This window comes from Mesocricetus auratus, unplaced genomic scaffold, assembly GCF_017639785.1.
Source record: "Mesocricetus auratus isolate SY011 unplaced genomic scaffold, BCM_Maur_2.0 Super-Scaffold_100022, whole genome shotgun sequence".
In the NCBI taxonomy this organism is placed as follows: domain Eukaryota; kingdom Metazoa; phylum Chordata; class Mammalia; order Rodentia; family Cricetidae; genus Mesocricetus; species Mesocricetus auratus.
This window is the reverse complement of record NW_024429203.1, coordinates 25,463,468-25,475,990: the sequence shown is the minus strand read 5'-3', so window position 1 is coordinate 25,475,990 and position 12,523 is coordinate 25,463,468. Positions and strand designations below refer to the sequence as shown.

Sequence of the window (12,523 nt, the reverse complement as noted above, 5' to 3'; positions counted from 1 at the left end):
CACTCATTCTCACATGGGATTCTAAGCTTCTTTCACTTACTCTCTCATGCCCAGTTCTTAACTCTCCCTAACCTATGTAAAGCCTTCCTATTCCTCTCCTCTCCAGGTCCTCAGCCTCACAGCCTGGTGCTCCAGCCAGGCAAAGATTCCAATAAAAGCAAAGCTCTGGCCATCCTTAATCCAGGACCTATGTCAGCTGCTTGCTCACTCCATGCCACCAGAAGCTGAGCTCTCGTTCAGGACGTGGGATACAGAAGAAGGAAGGGGAAGGAAAAATGTGGTGAGGAGGAGGAGATCAAGCCTGAGATGGGGATGAAAAAAAGCAGGGGAAAAAATGCAAGACCAAACCAGGGCTGGGGTGGGGTTGTCTCAGGAACACTGTCTTTAAGTGGTTTGATAATTAAATGAATACTGTTTAGAGGGGAAGCCCACCTTCCAAAGTCCCTGCTGGCGGCAGAGCTATCAAAGCCTGAATAACAAATATTTACTTGGAATTAACATGGAACAGATCCCATCAAGCAACCTTGGAGCCGCTTCCAGAGTCTTACCTTAATGTCCTGTGTGGCAGAAGGGCTCAGGCAGGCACTAGACCTGGTGTAATATGCTAAACAAATCTAATGGTGTGCTTTATTTCCCCCCTCAGCAGAACCCTTAATTATGCATCTTGCAAATGCACAGAGAAAATGGATTAGCCGCAGCGGCTGTTAGCTGCTAAACTGCACCCTCCCCAGAAACTCTGCAAGGAGACTGGGAGCCAGCAACCCTCCTCCCTTGACCTGTCAGGAGGCCCCACAAGAGTCTCAGAAGAACACAGGTAGATGCTGATGCAAGGCTGGGGTTTCTAGCCAGGAGATTCCTGCTTCCTGGCACCAGGAAGGGAGGGGCAGGCTGTGAGGAGGTAAAGGATGCCCTAGGTCTATCAAGTCATTTCTGTCGCAGTATAGACAAGCTTTTTGAAAGCCTGCTCTGCTGAGGCCATGACTCCTTGTTCACCACCACCACCACCCCGTACCCCTGGCAGAGGCAGGCTTGAAACACTCATCTGTGAGACATGGCAAAATGTGTTTCAGTGGGGGTGGCTAGGGATTGAGTCAGGAGTGGGGGAGGCGTCTTGCTGCCCCTTACACCTCCTAGTGAGTTGCAGGAGCCCTTGTCACCAAGCAGAGTCTGAGAGAGAAGAAGCCCCAAGACAGTTCAGAAGTTTGGGTTTCAACTGGGGGATCCAGGCCAAGAGAAAGCAAGTGATGGTAGCACAGGGTGCTGAGTCTGGAGGTCGAGGCACATGGCGATCAGTAGCACGGGGTCTGTAAGGGAGAGCGCATTGTAGATCCCGAGTCATGTTGCGGAGCGCTGAGAAGGCACACACCATCGAGGGCATAAGAATCACTAAGAGCACCCATCCACTGAGCTCAAGTGAGTCAGAGATGCTGGTGTGGACATGGATGTGTGCACATGTGGGTGCAGCAGAGCACCGGGGACTCCATGCCTCAGAGGGAGAGTCATGGAGGCTAAATCTGATTGTCACCTTTATCGAATGGAGAGGTGTGACACCTGAGAGATTGGTTAATAGAGCACACTTCTAGTGAGGCTGCAGGAACACTGCCAGGCACGACTGACAGATGGGACAGTAGCTGAGGGGTATGAGGGGTACGGACCCCCCCTTGGATATTGGGGCATTGTGTGTCTAGGGCCAGGGTGGGATAAAAATGGAAAAAGAGAAAGTCAACCATTGAAGAGCAGCTCCCTTCTTCCTGGGCAAGTTGCACCTGTTATTGCGGCTACCACCCCTGACCATCAGAACTTTTCACGGGCACTCACAGCAGTGACACTCTGGGGAGCTTCCAGGTCTGCCCTGGATGGGGCTACACCACTGATCCTCTGTGGCCTGAAGCTTCCAGGTTCTTGGACCAAGCGGCGACCTGGTTCCCAGGCTCTACAGTGAGTAGATAGCCAAGACTGGATTTCCGAGCTCCTAATTGTGCCAGACTTTTATGTATCATTTCTGGTGGCTTTATGGCTTTGGGGAACCGTAACTCAAGAGTCTTCTCCAGACACCGTTGGCACTGTCACCCTGGGCAGGGGACTATCAAGCAGGCACAGAAATCAGGGTTCATTCCGGATTCAGTCCCATTCTACCACTCACTAGCCAATCTTAAATCCTTCTTGGCCTCAGTTACCACATTTGCTCATATTATCTACTAGCATGATATATCAAATATGCCAATAATAATGCTGTATCTGGCTGTACGGAGTGATTATTTACTTTATGAAGGGCTCTGGGCTTCATTTCTCTAAGGGTTGTAGGAGGGACATGGGTTAAAATTCATGAAGTGGCACTATATAGACTGAGATTGCATCAGAACCCTAATGATGGTGACATTTATTGAGCACCTACTGTATGCCAGACACAGTGTCCAGTGTTTCTCATGTATTATCTCCTTCAGTCTTGACAGCGATCTTGTGACACAGGCCCTATCAGCACCCTGAGCATCCAGATAGCATATTGAAGACATGGAATGGTTGTAGAAATTTCAGAAAGTGGCACAACTGGTGGTTATGTAGAGGCAGGGCACAAACCATGGGGTTTTACAAGTTGGTATTCTTCAGGAAATGGTTACCTGGAAAAACTGGCAATACACAGGAGGCAGAGAAATCATGGGTGAAACCAAAGCTTTGGGCTCCAGTCATGCAACCATCTAGGACCGAGCATATGAGCTTAATTTCTGAGTCAGAATCAGGCAAGTTGTAGGCCAAGTGAGACCAAGAGAGAAGACACAAGGTCCTGTGCCAAGATCAATGACACAGAGTGTGTTAGGCTCTCTAACAGAACAGAGCTGATAGCATAGGACACACACACACACACACACACACAAGCATACATGCATGAATGCACACAAGCACACATACTCACATGCATACAAGTACACATGCACACACCACACACATATTTATTAAGCTGACTTACAGGTTACAGGGGGAGGTCCAGGCAGTCCAACAATAGCTGTCTTACTCTGGTGAGGCTGAGAATCCAATAGTTGCTCAGTCTAGAGTCTGGATGTCTCAGCAGTCCCAATCTGATGCTGAAGACCTGAAGAATCTTCTGACTACCCACTTTCACCCCAAGAGCTACTGGTCTTCATCTATATTAGAATTCCAAAGAATTTGGTCCTGATGGCAGTGAAGGGATTCTGCAGCAACAGGATAGCTGAACTTGCCAATGAGGGTGGAGGCAAGCAGGCAAATAGAAAGTTCCCTTCTTTGCCATCCTTTGTATCTGAGTTGCCACCAGAAGGTGCCACCCACATTTAGAGTGGGTTTACCTGCCTCAAATAGCCTTATCAAGAAAATCCCTACAGGAGTTCCCAGCAGTTTGTGTTTTACTTGATTCCAGATGAGTCTTCAGTAGATCAATAAGGCAACACTTGCTTCCCATGCTGGCCAGAAGATGCTGTCATTGTCCCCCAAGGCACAGAGGCACTCCATGCAGTTAGGAAAATCTACCTGGAGCACATGTTGGCACCAGGCAGAGGGGATAGAGTAACAATGTACTCCCCGCCCTCCTGTAGCTTTGAGTCTATCACAGAAGGTCATCCTTGCATAAGGAATTGCAAGCATGATGAGCCTAAGGAAGAGAGTTGAATGTGTTATAGTAGCACCCACTGCAGAGACAAATGGGTTCTGAACTGGATGATAGGTTCACCCAAGAATTTTATTTCTCACTCATGTAGCAAGTCAAAGTAGGTAGTAAGAGAAGCTGCCATCTTCACTCAAAGACAGCCTAGAAGAGCTTTGCTGTCATCAACTGGTTTCCCCAGAATTTATCATTCTATTCATTCAAGGGTCACCATCCTAGTCATTTTTTTTCTTCAAGGGTTATATGCAAAAGTTCTCATGAGCCAGGCCTGGGCATAGCACACATCCATTGCGTTCTTCCTTTCATCAAAAATGGAACTCTTGTGACAAGGGCAGAGATGTGCCCAGAAGGAAAGCCAGGCCATGGATTTGGTGAGCAGACAGTGAACCACCACAATGGGCTAAGAGAGTTTTGTGCAATTTTCCTTCCTCCAAATGTCTCACCTTGCCCAAACACCTCTTTTTACCCAACAAATTCTGTGCCTTTATAAACAGTGGCATATGGTATCCAATACTTTTTTCTTTTCTCAGACTTATGATCCCCCTCTGCTCTCAAAATCCTGGAAAAATTGTCACTTGTTGTAGGGAGTGATTTTAAGTATCCTTAAGCACTGACCACTCCCAGGTGGGTGTGTTCACGGGTAAGCAGAACTTATGGGTAAATAGAGCAAGGGGGAGGAGACTCTTTATCTTTGGGTTTCAGTTTTGACCTGGAGAGCAGTGCCAGGACCCTTGGTTCTCAGCTTTCTTGGCTTTCCACGTAAGTGATTTCTCTTTCAATAAATATCATAGGACATCCCTAAATTTGTGTAGTTTAATACTTCTGCTTCAACTTGTGACATTATTTGTACTATTAGTGTCTTAGGAAGAAAGCCTTTGACTATCTGCTGGGGAAATCTGGGCTCACAGCAAATGCGGGCAGAAGGTGAGACATCAGGAGGGGCTTCTAGAACTGAGACAGGGATGGGACATACGAATCACAAGTAGGTGACAAAACTGAACTCCTCATACATCCTCCAGTCTCTTGAGGAGAGCAACTTCCACAGGTGTGTGAGATGGGCACCTGCTTCCCTCACCTAGGCATTGGGAAAGGTGGAGCTCTATTAATAAAACCTGGACAAATAACTAAGAATCTAAATTTAGGCACATCACAAAGACTCATTAAATCAAAGACTACGAAGCATCAAATCTGACATGATGCCACAGGCTTGTAACTCTAGGTAGTCATATGGCTGAAGTTGCAGAATCCCTAGTTCAAGGCTTACCTGAGCTCAAGGTCAGTCTGAAAAACTTAGTGAGAGCCAGTCTCAAAATAAAAAGTAAAAAGAAGGCTGGGCCTCAGGTCAGTAAAACACTTGCCTTGTGTGAGATGCCCTAGGTTCCATTGCCAAAGCCCATCCTCAAAAGACTATGAGACACTAGTGATCGGTGTTTCCAACATGCTGTTATTTTCATCAGGTAAAAACTACGCCCATTTGACAGATAAGGAAACATTCCAGAGAAAGTCATAGGCTAAACAGAACAGATTAGAGATACAGCTGAGAGTAGAAAGAGAGAGAAAAAGAGGGAGGGAGGGAGCGAAGGAAGGAAGGAAGGAAGGAAGGAAGGAAGGAAGGAAGGAAGGAAGGAAGGAAGGAAGGAAGGAAGGAAGGAAGGAAGGAAAAAGGGTACTAAGAGCTTGGGACAGAAGATACCACTGTGAAGAAAGAGCAAGATGGAAGCCAAATTGGTCACTGGGAGAAGTGAAAGCCACCTTCCTAAGGATGTCTCCCAGCTCGCTAAGGAGAGAAGACACAAGCCTGCTCGTCCAGACTGTAGATTGCTGGGACAGAAGGAAGGGAGCTGTTGGCAATGCTTGATTCGTTCAGCCTCAGGGGAGAAAAACCAGGGAGAGCAGCTCCCCGAGGTGCCTCGGGCAGGATGCGGTGCTTTCCAGCAGGGAACAAAATCAGGAGGAAGCGAATCAGGACCAGATGGAGTCAGTGTTCCAGCAACAGCACGTGGTTTCAGAAATAAAGGAGAAATGTGGATTGAGGCCAAAAGCAGCCCTTGGGGTTCCACAAACCTGCAGCCTCTGGGGAATCTCTCAGACATAGGGCAGCGGGACTGGGAGTTGTCTTCCGGAGCATTCTGTCTATGCTGTTTGCTCTACAATGTTGGGGGATTGGGGAGAGTGTTGGAAGAAATGGTGGAACCACAGCCCACGGGGCACATGCGGGGCCCTCTTCATTCTCTCCTTTGTGTCCACTCTGCTGGATGCTACCAACTAGAGAGTGCGTAAGACTTGGGATCTGCTGCAGCACAGGTGCCTGGGTGCCCGCGTTCCGCACACACCCTCCTGTCCTTCCTTTGGCCCACAATCCCCCTTCCAGGGCATCCAAATGCCTCAGTAGCTTTGTGCCCCTAGCTGGATGCTCTGCCTTTTGCAATTTAGTTTCTTTCCTTATAGAATGAGGGAGCAATGAATCTAGTGATATTGCTCAGCTGTAGAGCATTTGCCGGGCATTCTTGAAGCCCTAAGTTCAACCCCCAGAACATCCTTAAGTCCCGATGGCTATGCCTATGGAGGTCCTAAATCCTTCACCAGTGCCTTAGCATCACTCCTGGTCACCAAAGGCTACAATGTGACTTTGGAGGCTGAGGCTGAGGGGTTGACCAAGACTGTAGCAGGTTGTCAACAGAGCTTGTCAACTCCAATGCTGACATAGCTCAGAACAAGGAAGCCAAGAGAAGCCACACATCTAAACATCATTTGATAAAATGATTCAGCCTCTGCTATAAATTGGAAATTTGTATACCCCTCCAAATTCATGTATTGAAATCTTAACCCCTAACAAGATGGTATTGGCAGGTTGAGCCATCGGGAGTTGATTCAGTCATGAGAGTGAAGCCCTCAGGTTGGGATCATTGTCCTTCTGGAGGCGTCCCAGACAGCTTCCTTCCTCCTTTCACTGCCTGAGGACACAATGAGAAGGCTCTGCCTACAGATGCAGTCTTCACCAGTTTGGCAGCCCTTGGCCTTGGATTTCCCAGCTTCCAAAACTGTAGGAAGTAAATTTCGGCTTTGTAACTTACTCCATTTGTGGTGTTTTACTGTAGCAGCCAAAATGGGCCAAAACTTCTTCTCACCTTAGCAAAAAGCATCTTCATGATGATGAAATCTAAATGTGTCAGCCATGGGTCATTTTAATGAATGAAATTCAGCAAATATCAAAGACAGATGAATGTATCTTTGCACACATCTCTCTGAGTGCTAATCATGATTGGATGAATGAGAAAACAAAGATTAAACCATTAAAAAAACGATTATATACATTTACTCCAAAATTATTTTTCTTGCTTCTATTTAAACAGAACCCCTAATTGTGCTGCTATAATCAAGGTATTTATCCAATAATTGTCCTGTTACAAGTAATGCCAACACTGATGCCATCTCTTGAGTCATTGTGTTTCTTAATTTTTTTACCTACTAATTTCAATTTGGAGAATATTCTATGCTGCAGCTATAGAAATAAGGAGTGACAATAAAGGTTTTCAAGCCATACTTCTAAGTGTTCGGAAGACAGCACTGATTTTTGCTTACTTTTAAACGGTACAATGTGGTCACCTCCAATAAATTATCCCTTCTGCAAACATAAGTAGCTAGTTTCCACCACTGTTTCCAGTCACTGCGTCTGCATCACTCATTAAGCATGCTAGATCTAGACCCCTATGCTGTCAGCCCTCCACATCCATGGCTTCTGCATCTGTGGAGTCAACCAATCTCACATTGAAAGTATTTCTTGAAAAGCTTGCATCTGCACTGAGCTTGTACAGTCATCGATCCCTGAATAATACAATGTAATGAGTATTTACATATATTGTGCATGTTGTGCTAAGAAGCATCAGTAATCTAAATATGATTTGAAGTATACAGGAAATGTGTGTAGCTTACATGCAAACACTATGAAAATTTTTAACTGCGATTTGAGCATCTGTGGGTTTGGATATCTGTGGGGGGTTCTGGAACCATCCGCTGAAAATACTGAAGGAGGACTAGATCTATACAACCTTAAGAGAGATATGGGTTGTTTAATATTGCAAAATGTTTCTCAGTTTTTACACTCAGCTACTGCAAATATCATGCTAATTAGTTAGTACTTCCAGAACTCTGAATTTGAACACAAAGAAAACAAGAAAATGGATGCTCAGAGCCGTGGATACTTCATTACGAGAGAATCCACTGCACCCGCTCCAAGAAGAAGGATTTGACAAGTTAATTAATTGGCCTTATATCTAAGCATTTCCACTGCTTAAATCACCAGTCCCCCACTACCCACTCCAAAGCACAGTGTCCTTGATGTGGGCAGTGGCATAACCCACAAACCTTCATGGCATTTCCAGCTCAACAAACTTCTGTCTCCTGAACTTAGGGAAAGAGACATGGAGAAGCTTTTTTTTTTTTTTTTTTTTTGGTTTTTACGAGACAGGGTTTCTCTGTATTGTTTTGGAGGCTGTCGGTCCAGCCCGGCCTCGAACTCACAGAGATCTGCCTGCCTCTGCCTCCTGAGTGCTGGAATTAAAGGCGTGCGCCATCACCGCCCGGCTCTGGAGAAGCTTTTCCCTGGGGTCCGAACAATGCTTCTGAGAGTGGGTGTTTGTGTTATAGATCCAAGTCCATGCTTCAAGCAGAAGTATCTATGGGTGCATTGATGGATGTATTCATGGGAAGTGTGGGAACCCTGGGAGCTTCCTATAAAATACAGGAGCCACATTAATTCTCCCCACGCCCACATAAGAACATTCCTGGGAAGTGCTCCCAGACCTCCCTGAAAGTATGTGTTGTCGCTTATACCCACCTTCCTCAGCTGCATACATCTGTAACCCCACCTTCACAGTCTACCCACACCTGTCCGCCATAGGGCCATGACATTCAGTGGCCCTGTTCATGTAGTCACCTCTGCCTGCAATGCCCGGCCCCTTTTCTCCAAGAGGTTTGATTATGAAATAGTTTGTTATGATCTGAATATGAAACATGCCCACACATGGTGTGGGCTGCAGGCTTAGTCCCTAGATAGTGGCTTCAACCGCCGAGTGGTAATTGGATCATGAGGGCTATGACCTTATCAATGGGTTCATCTGCTCATAGATTCACAATGGCATTATTAGGAGATGGTGGGAAGTAGGGCCTAGTTGAAGGGATTACTGGGTCATTAAGGGTATTATTCCTTTAAGTCAGTGGTTCTCAACCTTCCTAATGCTGGAACCCTTTAATACAGTTCCTCATGTTCCTCCCAACCATAAAATTGTTTTCATTGCTACTTCATAAGTGTAATTTTGCCACTGTTATGACGCGCAGTATAAATATCTGTGAGAGGATCGTTCGATGCCCCCTCCCAAGGTGTCACGACTCACAGGCTGAGAATCACAGATTTAAGTGTTGTCTCATCCCAGGCTCTTTGCTGTCTCTCTCCGTTTCCTGGCTACAAGGAAGTGAACAACTTTCTCCATCGTATGTTCTTGCCACCATATTGCTCTGTGTTACCACAGGACCACAGACAGCAGTAGAACAGGCCGGACAAGGGTTGAAATCTCTGACTCTGTGAGCCAAAGCAAAGCTCTCCTATGTTTACAAAGTTTCTCGTAGATATTTGTCATGGCAATGAAAAAGTGACTAGCACAGCTTATATTCAGTGGGACTTAGAAATAGATTTTTCTAGCTGTACGTCTTTGAGAACCCTTATTACAACCTCACAGGCAGGCAACTTTCAGTTTCTCATCGCCTTCTCATCACTTTCTTGGCTCTGGATCCTCTGGTTGAAAGGGCAAGAATGGGAGACAGCTGGAGTCGTTGTAGGTAAAAGACGGCTCAGTCACCCGCAGAAGCCTCCAGTGGGCCTAGCCTGGTTCCACGTCCTGAAGGTAGCACACTACCCATGTGACAATCTCTGTGAATGAGATACATATGATAGATGGTCTTAAATATGTGTCCAGCTGCTCTTGTCCTATGTGACACTGAGGATAATGTCATCATAGGTCAGCCACAGCCGCCTGAGCCCCTTGCCTAAGTCTACCTCCAGCCCCTTAAACAGAGAGATTTCCTGTTTATATGTGCTCTGCTGGACAGCCCCAAGCTGTTCCTCACATTCTGTTCTTTTGCTGTTTCAGATTCAGCAGAAGTCTGGGTTATCTGTGGTACCCAGAACTGGAGGAAATCGGGATTGAAGGGCATTGCTGTACTCTCTCTTTCCAGACTCACTACATTCTGTTACCGTAGGTCAAGTTGTTTTTACAAGTCTTTGCCCATCACCCTTTCTCCCATTTGGAAACTGCCAAGGAAGAAGCAAGCAAAAGACACAAGCCAGGCTCCCCTCCCCCCGCAAACCCTACACTATCCTCAACTGTAGTCACAGGAGTGTTTTGTTTGGCTCTGAAGTGAGATGTCACCCTTCCTTCTCAAAGGCATTCCTGATCCCCATAAATAATCTCCTCAGAGTCCCACTGCTTCACCTGGCTTTGGAAGGGAGAGAAAAAGCCCTCAAGATAAGACATGCTTTGCTTCTCTCTCTCCCTCCGTTGACTAGAGTGTTGAGCACGGGAAGTGGGAGGGGCAGCAAAAGCAGAGCCCTTCCCTACATCTCTTTAGGATGATGGTAAATTACAATTTCTTTGTATAGAGTTGTTACCCCTCTGGGTATCCTTGAGGGGTCAGTCAGGTCCCTCCCAGAGGCCACTGTATCCTCTTATGTAACTAGACCCTCCTCTGTGGTCCATTAGTGGTGCTTTGCAATCACGTTTGGCTCACTGTGGTTTGCTTGGCTGTTTGCAATTCTTCCCTGGCAGGGACCAACCTCTGAAGCTTAAGCATCTTGTCACCTAGGATCCAGCACTGGGTCTGGCATCTCTTGGACCCATGATAGACACTTATTGGGTGAAATAATGAAGTGAGTGAGCTTAAGAAATGATAAATGACATAAAGAACATGAATAAGTAATGGATGGCTGAAGAATGGATGCTTTCCTGGTCCCTACACCCCCCCACACCCCTTGTTCTTCAGCCTCCCCGAGTGTTCTCAGAATCCCATTTCCTGATACTCTGAGCTCTCGGGTTCCAGGAGAGTAGGCTGCCCAGTCCACGATAATGGAACTGTTAACTCAGGAGGCCACAGCTTCACCGTGTAAAATCACAATCTATTCTAGTCAAATTAACTAGGTAATACTCTGCATTAGTGTAAAATTCTCCATCAAACCATGAAGACTGGCATTTAAAACATTCAAGACCTGAGAAGGGGAGGAGTGGGCAAAGGAAGCAGGAGACAGCCATTACTTTTCCTGGCAAGTCATGTTCAAAAGGCTTTCCAGCCCACCGAAGCAGAGGAGAACATCCATTCTACCCCCGCCCCACCCCTCCCGATCCTCAAAGTCCTGCCTGATGCTTGCTCCTGGCTGGGCCTCCTCACCCAGGCTTCCAACTGTCTCACTGACTTTTTCTCTCCTTTTGTAGAATCACTGACTATAAGTGATTTGAATGTAAAATGTCTGGCACAGAGACACATTTGGTCCCCAGCTAGTGGCGCTGTTTTAGGAGGCTATGGAACCTTGAGTAAGTGAAGCCTCCCTGGAGAAGTGGGTTACTAGGGGAAAGCCTTGAGCTTAGATAGCTTGGCTCTCCTTCTGGTCTATACTCCACTTCTTGTCTGTAGATGTGATGTGACCATCCACCTAGCACTCCCTCCCCATGACTTTCCACCATGGAAGATTACACGCCATCACGTTGAAAACAAAATAAACACATCCTTCCTTATGCAGCTTCTCAGTGGGTCTTTGACCACAGCAACAAGAAAAGCAGGGATACACCAACTCTGTACTAAGCCCTTATGTGACACGTGGGATGAACCCAGGGGTATCAGACAAGAGGGAGAATAAAAGAGTCTCCTTAAAGCAAACCTTACTCAGTGTCCCCAGTGCCACCCACATGCATACCTGCCAGGAAGCCAGCCTTGCAGCCTCCATTCCCAAAACTTCAAGCAGCATGCATTCCCAGCTGTGTTCAAGGGAACAGTTGTCACCCTGAAATTGAATTCAACAGATACCATCCCTGAATCTTGATTGGCTATTATTATCAGCATCTTTTTCTATCAAGACATTTACTGAGTACCTCCCACATCCCAAAGGGACTGGAGAAGGGACCTGAGGGAAGGGTCACAGACCTCGATTGCAAGTGAACCTGAGGGATGAGAATAATCACCCTTTACCTATAGGGTCTCCATTTTGGGTCTCCATCTTGACAAACTGGCTGGTGCTGTGCAAATGCTGCAACAGATACTGCATTCAGTGACAAAAAGAGAAGTAACAGCAGCAGTGATTCAAGGTACCGCCACATACACCCGTCAAACTGGCAGCCAGTCATCCCAGCCCCTCGGGGCTCAGTCCTAGAGGCCCTGCAGGAAGGAGGGAAAGGAGGCAGCCTCCCAGGGGAATTATTCCATGCTGAGGTAGCATACTGGTTGCTGTGCCCTGGGGAGGCAGCTCTCTGAGTAAACGCACAGATAGACAGAGCATATTAAGCATACAATATTGAGGGACCTCGTTTGGGAAAGACATTGATTCTAAGTGGCTGTTTGCCACTGACAAGCCACATCACCAAGGCTAAAATAGACAGCTTTGGGTTATCTGGCTCATATTCCCCTACCTCTGCAGTTTCCCACGTGGGCACACATGCACCCCAGGGTCCCTGCTTGTTCTAGCCCTGTGACCAAGCTGATAGTACATTCTGGGCGGCAGACTCACTTGGCAGAGACCAGATGCCAGCACATCCCTCCCTGTCCCCTGGGGTTCCCAGGCCCAGCTGCGGCAGGCAGGCAGCCTTGAGACTCCACAGTCCCCACCCATCCTCCCGCCCCCCCCCAGAG

General features: G+C 47.0%; 1 long non-coding RNA gene across 1 annotated transcript; it reads right to left on the bottom strand.

Annotated features, from left to right (window-relative positions):
* Nucleotides 1-9,125: 9,125 nt before the first annotated feature.
* LOC121133465 lies at nt 9,126-12,478 on the bottom strand. Its single transcript, XR_005870313.1, has 3 exons — nt 11,867-12,478; nt 11,595-11,681; nt 9,126-9,560 (listed from the first exon to the last, which is right to left on the bottom strand). It is a non-coding gene; the product is annotated as an uncharacterized LOC121133465 (long non-coding RNA).
* Between the last annotated feature and the right edge of the window lie 45 nt (nt 12,479-12,523).